Raw genomic sequence first — 12,525 nt, 5'->3', positions numbered from 1 at the left:
ACAGCTCCAGCTCCCAGCAGGTGGTGGGAATAAAAGATGATGAAGGCAGAGATAAATGTGGTGTCTCCTGACGGTGGGAGATGAAAGCACACTGGAGTCAGGCATTTGCGTCTGTCTGTTCTCCAGGAACTCTTGGAAAGAGGGTTCTGCCTGTGTTTTGTTGGAATAGAAGCCAGACTGCAAAAAAAAGATCATTAGGGGCTGTGTTGTTTTTATTATCTGTGATTTTTTTTGCCTCGTGCTAATGAATCCCAGACCATCCCAGCCCAAACCTCGCTGGGGGGAGAGCTGGAGGGATCCCTCCCTCTGCCAAGGCTGAGCTGCTGAGCGTTTAATCACAACCAGGAGATGGGAACCAAGCCCAGAGCTCTTCAATGGCCACTTCCCACGGAGAAAGAAGGATTTGAAAGCATTCCAAAGTGTCCAAAGGCAGCTTGGATCCAGCTGTTCCAAGCAGGGCTCAGAGATGAGCACACCTGAACACACCAGTGAGGCCACTGGGACCCTTCCCATCCTGTACCTCGAGCAAGGAGCAGGAAAACTGGAGCAGAGCTTTCTACAGCAACCTGGGCTGCAAGTCCATGGTATCCCTGGATAATCCTTTCTTCCTGTACAAGAACAAGAGGATCAGAAAGGACATGAGTTGTTCAGGCAAACATGAGGAGATGGGTTTCACCCATTCCCTGGATACTGTTTGTGACAGAGGATATGGTGACTGCTGAGAGTCCACTTGGATCAGGGAGAAAAATCCATGAATACAGAGAAACTAGGGCCTCCAGTTGCTCCACCTCTGGTTGAGGTTGGATATTAGGGAGAATGTCTTCACTAAAAGGGTGGTCAGACACTGGAGCGGCTGCCCAAGGCTCTGGGGGAGTCATGTCCATGGAAGGGATTTAAAAGATGTAGATGTGATTTAAAAGATGTAGATGTGGCACTTGGGGACATGGGTCAGTTCTGGGGGAATGGTTGGACTCAACCTTGGAGTGCTTTTCCAACCTCAATGATTCCATGATTCTACACATAGACAGCAAAACCCCTGATCTGGAGTTTGTGGGGAATGCTGCCTGGCTCTGCTCTCAACCCACACTGGAACAGATCCTTCTCCAAGCATCTCTAATCTGCCAAGGCCTAGGGTGCTGATGATGCTGGTACAGCCTTTCTCCCTCTCCCTGCTTGGTCCAGGTCCTCCCCAAATGCACTAAAACTGCCCTGGAGGCAGGCTGGATTCTTTATTTACCAATCCTGATTCTCACAGCTGGGAAAGTCCTGCTGTCCAATGGATCTCACCTTGTCCAGTGAATGCAAGCGGACGTCACCCCTTATTCTCAATACAGGGCCAGAATATTTCTGCCAAGCAGAATTCCTTCCAGAATTCCTCACTGGGACCGGTCAGGAAGACAAAACAAGCCTTGTCTCATGAATATGGAGCAGGGAGAAGGCTGTTCCAGGGAGGGAGGGAACGTGGGGAGCATCAGGGATTCCTGGAGCGCTCCAAATGGAGCTCGGGCCTCAGCACACCAGAACTGCAAATATCAATGATTCCAGCAGGCTGGGGGCAATACTTGGGCAGAAATGGACACTTCGGAAAGGCAGATTCTCGGCTGCCTCGGAGCTCATTCTGAGCTTGGCACCAAAATGAGGGAAATGCCTGGGGCATGCATAAGGATTCCTAAACTTCCATTTATCCTGTTGTGGGCTGGTGGCTGCTGGCCGTGTTTATGGGCAGTGCATTAACCCCTGGCTGGCTGAAACGATTGGCATCAGCAACTTCCCAGTGCCCTTCCCACTCTGCTAAACCCAACAGCAGAGAGTGGGATGTGTCCAGCACATGGCTAATGTGGGATTGCAGCAGGAGCCCCGTTGGAAATGGAGAGAGCCCTGCAAGAGGTGGTGTGAATTCATTAGGAACCCGTGTGGCTCCAGTGGAGAATATGGAAGCAGTGACCTTCATACAAAATGTATCGTGCAATGCTCTCTATTAAAATAATCATAAACACAGTCAGCAGTAAGCAAAACAATCCAAATGTGCCTGGAAAACAAATGCAGCCAGGGGATGGTGGATGGAGCAGGGATTAAATTTCCATTTAGGTATCACAGGCCATGAAGGGGCTGGTTTTTTGCCTTTTCTCTTTTCAAGCAGTGTTTCCAAAATCAATAGCAGAGGGAGGGAAATGGGGTGATTTGGAACGTGGGGAGTAATTGCTCTGGTTTGTCCCTGCTTGTGTTCCGTGTTGGAGCATCCATGAGGGGAGCAGGCTGCTGAAGCCAGACCCAGTGTCAATATTTGTCCAGAGCACAGGGAAAATCCTGCAGTTCTGTGGGCTTTTGGATCCCATGCTTCCCCTCTGCCTACATCTGTCCTTCCCATGGGGATGAGACCAAGGGATGCAGGGTCAAACCACCGGGGTGCTGATGACACAGGAACACACAGAGCACAGCAAAGCCAGACTGGGATCTGTGGGATGGCAAAACAGAGCTATAGAGAGACTTCCAGAGGGAGGGATGAGGCTATGCCAGACCCTGAGCTCCTTCCAGGGGCAGTGTTGGAGCTGAAGGAAAATACTCCTTTTGTCTGTCTGAGATGCTACAAATGAAGTCCTGCTGTGATTTTCAGCAGGAAAGGTGATGCCCCCAGAGGAGAAGCTAAGGTTCGTTCCTGCATCAGGTAGAGAAACCAAAGGTCAGTGTCTGCTGAGAGCTCCAGACTGGTGGCTGCTCTATGTTGGATACACCCAGCTGTCCCTAAAAATGGAGAGCTGGGAACACTGAGCAGGAGCAGGGGTGGTCATGGCTGCCGAGTGAGGACCATCATTCCCAGAGGGTGATCCATGAGCTTGGGAATGTTCACAGAATCCCAGGAGGGTTTGGGTTGGAAGGGAATTTAAAGACCCTCCAGTCCCACCCCCTGCCATGGGCAGGGACACCTTCCACTATCCCAGGTTGCTCCAAGTCCCATCCAACCTGGCCTTGGACACTTCCAGGGATCCAGGGGCAGCCACAGCTGCACTGGACACCCTGTGCCAGGGCCTCAGCACCCTCACAGAGGAATTTCTTCCCAATAAGCCATTTAACCTTGTCCTTTGGCAGTGGAAAGTCAGTCCTCCTTGCTCAGTCACTCCAACCCTTGGAAAGAGTCTCTCTCTACATTGCTTGTCATCTCCTTCAGTTCCTGGAAGGCCACAATGAGGTCACCTCAAGCTTTTCTCCTCCATGCTGAACAATCCCAATTCTCCCAGCCTTTCTTCATTATCTTGGAAGAGTCTCCTTCCCTGTCAGTAATCCCCATGTGGTTTCACCTTGCTCTGAAGCCATGCCAGGCTGGGGGTTTTCCCCATTTTCCACTTCAAAATCCTCATTTTTTCATTCCAGACCCGTTGCAGTTTCTGCAGGAGCAGGCTCAGAGTATCTCATCTGCTGCAGTCCCTGCTTTCCTCTTCCATGCTCTCAGGCCCTGTCTTGGCTCTTCCATTGGATGGTGTTCCCACCATCCCTTGCCAGGAGACCTGCAAAACCACGGGAAGGATCTCAGGAGTCAAGATGGAGACAATTCCCTTCTCCTGCCCTCATCCCACAGCTGAATGCCCCATCATTGCCATTCTTCATCCAGCTCTGTTCTCTTCCCTCAGCTCTGGTCTGCCTCCAGCACAATCCCTAGGAACAAAATCATTTTCAGTCTGGGCCTTCCTGGATCAGCTGCAGCCTTTGGCTACGCAAGGGAAGAACAAGGAAGAGAAAAGGCTCCAGGGACAGCCTTTTGTTGGAGGTTTTAATATATTTTACCACTTCCAGTGAAGTTTGAATTTCTCAATTTTCATTTCCTCCTGACATTTCCCAACTTTTGTGACACATCTTTTTCACATGATCAGCCTTTTTTTTTCATCCTTTATGCTCCTTTCTCCTTTTGGGAAGGTTCCCATCTTGCTGCTAATATGTTTAGTCACCCTGCTATAGCTGGAATTTTTTGCAACATATTTTCCCTATTACAGACCAGCCAACTTCCAGACTGCCTCCTTAACCTTCAGGCCCCCAAATTCTCCAGCAAGTTCCTACCAAATTTCCTGGATTTGCCCATGTGATTTCAGAGAGATCCACACTTACTTTCTTCCCCTCTGCTTCCAAATGACTTTATAATGGTTTATCACCACAGTTATTTCCTGTGACCACCTCAGCAGCTCTAACAAGTTCACCAAGTTTCAGGATTCTGAGATGAACATGAATTTGTTGGATTGGATCCCATCTGGAGAAACCTCATCCCATGCATAGTGTGATTGCTTTTCTCATCTCCCCTTTCCTCTGTGTGCCAGGAGATCCTGGGCTGCCCTCCACGTCTGGCAGCATTCCCAGCACTCCCAACTTGTGTGGTTCCAACCAGTGTCCAACACATTCCCACTGGAAATCCTTCCCTCTTCCCTTTCCTCACCTGCTGTCCTTGTGTGCCCTCGTAATTGATTAAAATGTTCATTATATGATCTCATCTGCAGTTTCTCCCTTCTTTCCCAGGGAAATAGGCAGGTTTGACATTTGCTTCCAGAGCCTTTCCAGTGCTCCCACATCAGTGAAATCACTCACCCTAAAAAGCACTTCTTTAAGTGAGCATTACCAACGGGCTGCCATCGATGCCTTCCCCCTGATTAGCGCTAATGAATCTAACAGGCTGCTGTTATCAGGATCCTCGCACATCATATGGTTTATTGATGGACTTGGTTGCCTATTTGCTCTAATGAAAACCATGGAATTGCAGATCCATCATGCCTAAGTGGTGATGGAGCCCAGAGCCAGAAGTAATTGTTGATTCCTTTGCTGAGAAGGGGATTTGAGAAGCTCTAACTACAAAAAGCCATTGAGTTATTTTTTTTTTCTCCTAATGAATAACCCACTTTCCCATAAAGGCAGAAAATTCACACTGATAAAGGAAAATAAATGTTCATGTAAGGCATAATTAGTTAGTGGGACTTGTCACCATGGAAAGTTGTTCAGCCCAAGGATGGGAGCAATGGGAAAAGCTCAGGGGTTAACTGGACAGGGAGAAGGCCATAGCTACAGCTCTGGCTGGAAAGGGCTAGGAAGGATCCAGAGCTGCATCTCCCAGGTTTGATACATTCTCCCACATATCATGATGAGCCTTCAGGTGGGGCAGGAAAGACAGAAAGGCCTGTGCCACTTTCTAAAGGATCTGGGGAGAAACAAGGTCACCAACCTGCTGAGCATCTGAGTTGCCAACACTGAGGGACCCCATTTCTGACCTTTCATGGAGTCCCAGCGTGGTTTGGGGGAGAAGGGACCTCAAAGCCCATCCAGTCCCACTCCCTGCCATGGGCAGGGACACCTTCCACTATCCCAGGGTGCTCCAAGCCCTGTCCAGCCTGGCTTTGTACATTCCAGGGATCCAGGGGCAGCCACAGCTTCTCTGGGTATCCTGTGCCAGGGCCTCAGCACCCTCTCAGGGAGGAATTCCATCCCAATATCCCATTTAACCCAGCCCTGTGGCAGTGGGAAGCCATTTCCCCTTCTTAATTCTTATTTAAGCTGCCACATTCGCCTGTTTATAATGAAATAACATCCTTCAGTTCCTTATACATTAAAATGAGTTGTTAACAGTCCTTATCTATAATGTGAACTCAGCATCCAATATTAGAATAAATGCAATAAACAACTGGCATGCTTCAGGAAATTGGGCAGTTTCAGTTGAATATTTTTTAATCTCAAGAAAACCTTGGGGTCTGTAAAATCTGAACTTCTTCACATTTTTGGTAAAAATTCAGAGCCATTTCCCACTTTTTTTCCTACCAAGATCTGGGTGCAAAGGGTTGTAAAGAAGAGGGTGATTGCAAAGGCTAAATTATATTGGATCAAAATGTGTTTCCAGGTGGGACAGGAGGGCTCAGAGGTCTCTGTTGGTCACACCCACGGTCAGTGCAGGTGTGGGGGGACCCGTGTCCATCAGGAATTCCAAACCCACTCGGGCTGTGCATGCACATTTCTGCCTGCGTGACCACCAGCACCCAGTTTTGAAGACCCCCATTACTCTGGGGACAGGTTTTCCCTGCAAAGTCAGAAATTCCCTGGACAAACCAACTTGTGGCTGTCATTCCAGAGGGAGACAGTGAAGAGTCTGCAGAGACAAAGCCTTCATCCCACTTTCTCCTGGCTTTTCCTCTGATTCCTGGCATGACCCAGGCTGTGCTTGGGCCTGGCCTGCCCTGGGGGACTGTCACCTGTTTTTCTAAGTTCTTCTAAGCCTCCTGATGTTTACATTCTTGTGATGAAGTTTCTCACGCACTTTTATGTAAATAATTATTGATTTACATTCCTCTCTGGAAGAAGAGAAATTTGATGGACTGTTGGTTTGTCCAGTGTCACTGGAGAGGTGGCACTTTCATCCTCCAATCCACTGTCACTTCTGAAAGTCTCTAAATATAATTGGAGTCAGGAAATAAACTTCCCTTCTTTTTTACCTTGGAGGTTCCAATGTGTATGTAATTTTATTTCATATCCTATTGCACAGGGGACACTCAGGGCACCTCCAGGTCAAGCCAGCTGTGCCACATCTGGCCGGTGTCACGGCTGCACGGAGTAACCCTGACATCTAGTGGCTTCCAGAGCCCTGGACATCCCGAGCTGGGTGGAGCTGGGATGAACAGGAGGCACCCACAGCCTGTCCAAAGCCCCTTCCCATGGATGCAGCCAACAACTCTCCCACAGGGCACAACAAGGTGGAGATAACCAGCACTACTCCCAGGGATGCTGTTAATACAGTAATACATGTCACTAATGAATTATTTGCACCCTGGTTTGTTTTTTGAGGTTTTTTTTAAGCAGGCTGCTGGGTTTTGGTAGCCCCAAAGCTGAGCTTGCCCAAGGGAAGCTTTTCCATGGGCTCCTTGGGAAAACAAAGTGTGGGGAAATGGGTTTCACCAGGCAAAGACCTGTGCTGGAAACACCCCAGGGATGCTCCAGGAGCAGGCAGGAGGGGTTGCCAAGGACAGAGAGTTTTCAGTGTGACTTCTTCCCATATTAACACTAAAAGTTCCATTTTAATGGAGGGCAGAGGCCCCAGCTTCCCTCTCCTGCAGCCAAGGTGGTTTTTGGAGGAGGGATTACATAATAAAGCCTCCTCTGAGCAGGAACACTCTCTGCCTGCTCTCCAAGGGAATGATTTTGGGAGGTGTGGGAGATCTGGCTGCCCTCTTGCTGCTGATCAGGCCAGACAGTGTCTGAGCTCAGTCAGCTCTTGGTGTCCCTGTCCCCTGGCTGTGTCACCAGCTGGGTTGGACTGTCGGAACCCAGGAAATTCCTCTGGCTGCCATAGAAGACTCGAGACCCTGCCAAGGAGCTCAAAGACCTTGGCACAGAGCCCGAGACCCCCGTGCCTTTGATTCTGACCCATAGGTAAAACCACCCAAATCAGGCCTTTCCCCCTCTCTCCCTGCCATCCCTCTTCCCTGTACAGAATTTCCATGATTTTCCATCCCCTTCCAGCTGTGTTTACAGCCACAGGATTCCTTCCCCCTCCTGAAAGTCACTCCCAGGGTGAAATTTGAGGTTGTAAATTATTAAAATGCTATCAAGAGTGTGGAGACTTGCCCATTTTTTTTTCCTGGTGGTGAAGAAGCTGATGTATAATTCAATTTTTCCCCCACACTTTCTTCAGTAATACTTAAAAACTTTCCATGCACAGACACACACGGAGGCAGATCCAAACCTTATTTCCATTTATTTCAAAGTCTCTTTGGGCCAGAGGCTTTATCTTCTCTCTTTCTGCTCAGAGCTGAGAAAAGTCTGGGTGTTGTCATTATATGAATAATATATAGTAATAATAAAGCATTCTTCCTTTCAGAATGTTTCTTCATAAGAGATGATTTTAAATGCTTTTTCTGAGGGAGAAGAAGCAGGTGAGAGCACATATATGGCACACAATTATTACTGTTCTCTAATAGAAAGAGTAAAGCCAGCTTTAATTTACAGTTTCCTGACAGGATCTCCTTAAATCAAAACACAATCCTGCTTATAATTTTCTAGATTTTAATTCCTGGGGCTGAAACTTCCTTGGCTGGTGTCTAACAGGGCTCAGCTTTCCTTAAAACAGGAAGGAAGCAAACTCTTCTTTTTCCAAGCTCTTCTCTTCTCTTCTCTTCTCTTCTCTTCTCTTCTCTTCTCTTCTCTTCTCTTCTCTTCTCTTCTCTTCTCTTCTCTTCTCTTCTCTTCTCTTCTCTTCTCTTCTCTTCTCTTCTCTTCTCTTCTCTCTCTCTCCTCTCTCTCTCTCCCCTCTCTCTCCTCTCCTCCCTCTCCTCCCTCTCCTCTCCTCTCCTCTCCTCTCCTCTCCCTCCTCTCCTCCCTCTCTCTCCTCTCCTCTCCTCTCCTCTCCTCTCCTCTCCTCTCCTCTCCTCTCCTCTCCTCTCCCTCTCCCTCTCCTCTCCTCTCCTCTCCTCTCCTCTCCTCTCCTCCCCCCTCCTCTCCTCTCCTCTCCTCTCCTCTCCTCTCCTCTCCTCTCCTCTCCTCTCCTCTCCTCTCCTCTCCTCTCCTCTCCTCTCCTCTCCTCTCCTCTCCTCTCCTCTCCTCTCCTCTTCTCTCCTCTTCTCTTCTCTTCTCTTCTCTTCTCTTCTCTTCTCTTCTCTTCTCTTCTCTTCTCTTCTCTTCTCTTCTCTTCTCTTCTCTTCTCTTCTCTTCTCTCATTTAAGCAATTTTAGAACCTTGAGGGATTTCTGTGCTCTCCCAGCAGAGGGGCTCCAGCCCTTGGAGCATCTCTGGTGCCTCCCATGGACCCTCTCCAGCAGCTCCAGCATCCTTCTGGTGCTGGCCCAGGGCTGGGGCAGCTCTGCAGGTGGGGCTGCACTGGAGCAGAGCAGAGAGGGGGAGAATCACCTCCCTCAACCATTGTCCCTTCTTTATAATAACACATAAATAATGTATAAAGCACACCATGAGTATAATGTGTGTCCTAGAGAACACCCAGCCCCCTTCAGCAGGAGAAGCTCTTCCAGGAGGACTCACACTGCCTGTTCTGTTGTATTTATGAGGTGCCCCGTGGCAGGGAGGAATGATGAATCTGACTCCATGTTCTTAGAAGGCTAATTTATTATTTTATGATACTATATTATATTAAAGAATACTATACTAAAGAATAGAGAAAGGATACGGACAGAAGGCTAAAAAGATAGTGATGAAAAACTCATTACTCTCTCCAGAGCTCAGACACAGCTTGGCCCTGATTGGCCAAAGAGTCAAAAACAATTCACAATAAACCAATCAAACAATGACCAGTCGGTAAACAATGTCCAGACCACATTCCAAAGCAGAAAAACACAGGAGAAGCAAATCAGATAATTATTGTGCTCATTTTTCTCTGAGGCTTCTCAGCTTCCCAGGAGAAAATCCTGGGCAAAGAGATTTTTCAGAAGATATGACAATGTCACCTGTTCCAGGAGTTCCCTTCCTACACCAGTGATTTCTGCCCTTTTGGTCCTGGCAGGGCGCTTGAGCTGGGAGATCAGTGGTAAGGTGCAGTGATATCCCCCCTGATCCAGTGTCCCCCACAAAACTGCTGTAATCCACATTCTCCAGCTGGGGAAGGGGTTTTTCTCACCCTTCTGCAGCTTTTCCTGGGCTCCAGCACCTGGAGCTGCTTCTCTTCCAAGCATTTTGGTGGCACACATTCCCGGAGCTGCCACATGTCTCTCCAGGAGCTGGAGCATCAGCAGGAGCATTCCCATTGCACATCTGGCAAGTCTGGCGCTTTGGGAACATCAGGGAGATCCTGATGTGTGAGCACGACCCAGGAACACAGTTCAGAGTGAAATGTAGCCTGGTAAATGCTCTCCTGATTGGGGTTTGAGAGCTCAAAAGCTGCCAGAGATCTCCCAGCAAACTGGGCTCTCCATACACAGGCACACTGCAATGCCAGAGGGAGGAAAAACTGGGGAGAGGATGATAAATGGGGCTGTGGATGACAGAGGGTGATAAATGGGGCTGTGAATAACAGGCAGTGAGTTGTACATGGATTTTTGAGCTAAAAGTACCCAAAAAACACAGCTGGGGAGGGCCAGCTCTGAGCTCACCCTGACATTTGTGTCCCTTGTCCAAGTTTCCAACAAAAATCTAGCTTCTCCAACAGAATGGAAAAAGAGAGGAGGTTGTCAGCTGTCTCCAGCAGCAGCATTAGGGAAGGATCAGTTTTGAAGGATTGTTTTCTCTCCTTCTAATGGAAGCCAATCCATCGAGGTGCTTCTCACCTTGCTGAAGTAACAAAGAGGTTTTTTAATGCATCCCCCAGCCTGGCTCTGCCTTTCCCATCTCTCCTTAATGAATCTTCCAATGTAGGATGGGAACTGCAGGTACAGACCAGCAGCAGGCTGGGACTGCAAAACCATATTGCTAAAAAGGCCTTTTTTGGACCCAAAGAGGCTCCTCCTCCTCAGAGCACACTGTTCTTCTCCCAGGTGAAGTTGCAAGAAGGAGACAAATAGCATGGATTAAAGAAAGGTTTGGGTTGGAAGGAACCTTAAAAATCCTCGAGATCCAACCCTTGCATTGATGCCAATCATTAATTTCATTAATTGCCTTCCTGTTCTTGGAACACAAACTTGGATGCAGACTCAATCTAAGAATTTAATTACGAGCAGAAATCACTTTTCTCTGCTGAACTTGGAAATTTAAAGTCACCTTTCATGCAAAGAAAGCAAATATCTTTCACCCACGACAAATTTTTGTGAGGTTTAAAAATTTTTTGTCCTTTTCCCCACTCACTTGCTGCCTTTCCATTCATTCTTGGAAGTGAGGAAAGAAATAATTAAGCAGAACAAGAGAGGCACCACAAGCAGTGAAGTCGTTCAGCTGAGAGAGGAGAATGAGAAGTGATTTGATTGTGAGGGATGATGAGCAGTAATAAGAATTTACAGTTATTTCCTAGAAGCAACGGGGATGGAGTGCGCTCCTCTGTTAAAGCACAGCAAAGTTAATATTTTTAACTCAGAGCCTGGTGCTGCAATGGCAGAGGAAGAAGGAACTTTACTAAAACCCAGTGCAAGGTCTGCTGTGTCTTCTCAGCCCCAAATTGAGTCATTTCTCCCCGAGGTGTGAAGCTGCAGCGCCAAGGCCTGTCCTTCTGTTTGCTCTTAGGAAAAAAATGCAGATTTATGGCCGTGGACTCACCTCGGAGTGGTTTACCCTGCTATCTGCTCCCAGATAAGTGGATAAATGGGATAAATGGGAGCTGCTCCCTGCGTGCAGAGAGCCCTGTCAGTAAATATGCATTATTGCTGGGATTAGCCCGAGGAATCAGTGGCATTGCTCATGCTTTGCTCGCTGCACACTCCCCCTAATTCACTGCTAAAAGCCCATCTGTTTAAATGAGCTCACTGTTCCCAGTAATCAATAGGAATGCCGGGATGTACTGGGACTGGGGAACCCCCACCCCAGTCAGGAAAGCTGCAGAGACCCTAAAACCAGTTCCCTGTCTAATTGTTATTTAGCTGGGGCATCACCCCAAAATCTGACCCAAATCACCGCCTGGCCACTCTGTACTTCTCCAGCTTCCCCTCCACTCTGTTCCTGCAGGGCAGGAGAGATTCCTTACAGTCCTGAGGCTTTCAGGGATGGGATTTGAGACCCTTACAGCCCTGAGGCTTTTAGGGATGAGATTTGAGACCCCCAAACCTCTGTAAACCTCGCACATCCCAGTCCCCATGGCCGGGTATGGCCCCATGGCAGCCACACTGCTGCAGAGAGGCTCTGGGGGTGGCAGCCCCAAAATGCAGCTCTGGAGGCACCACACTGTGATGGATGAGTGATGAGATGGTTGGCTCTCACAATCAAAAGGCAAACATCATGTATGGTTATGTTTTATCCCCCTTGCAGTGTTTTCAGGGGACTGCCTGGGTTTGGGACATTTGGGAGGGTTAGTTTTTTATATGGCAGCAGCTGAGCTCCAATCCCTAAAGAAGTGAACTCCACCACTGGACAGAGCAGAAGGAGTTGATGGACAGAGCTTTGGGGGAGACTAAAGGATTAAAAGGCAAAACCTCCATTGTGTGGTGAGCACATGGTAGGATAAATTCTCTTCTCCCAGCACCATAATACTTTCTCTATCCAGTCTTCTGTTGTATTTTTTGATAAGATTTTAATGGACCTTTTTTTTTTTTTGGAAGTGAGCATCATTTCTCACAGCACTGGTGTGGCAGGGACCTGTGGGGCTCCAGGGGCTTGGGGTGCCTTGTCCCCCTCTCCAGGAGCACACTGGTGGCTCATGCAGCTGGATGGCTCAAGCTGTGTTAAGAGAAATATAGATTGGATATTAGGGAAAAGTTTTTCATGGAAAGACTGATAAAGTACTGGAATTTTCTGCCTGAGGGGGTGGTGGAGTCACCATCCCTGGGGGTGTTTAAAAAAAGCCTGGATGTGGCACTGGGTGCCAGGGTTTAGTTGAGGTCTCATTGAACAGGTTGGACTGGATCTTGAAGGTCTCTTCCAACCCTGTGATTCTGTGACTCTGTGATTTGGTGACTCTGTGATTCTGTGATTCTGTGGCTC

Source organism: Zonotrichia leucophrys, chromosome 9 (assembly GCF_028769735.1).
Source record: "Zonotrichia leucophrys gambelii isolate GWCS_2022_RI chromosome 9, RI_Zleu_2.0, whole genome shotgun sequence".
NCBI lineage: Eukaryota > Metazoa > Chordata > Aves > Passeriformes > Passerellidae > Zonotrichia > Zonotrichia leucophrys.
The sequence above is the reverse complement of the archived record's forward strand: the minus strand, read 5'-3'. Positions refer to the sequence as shown.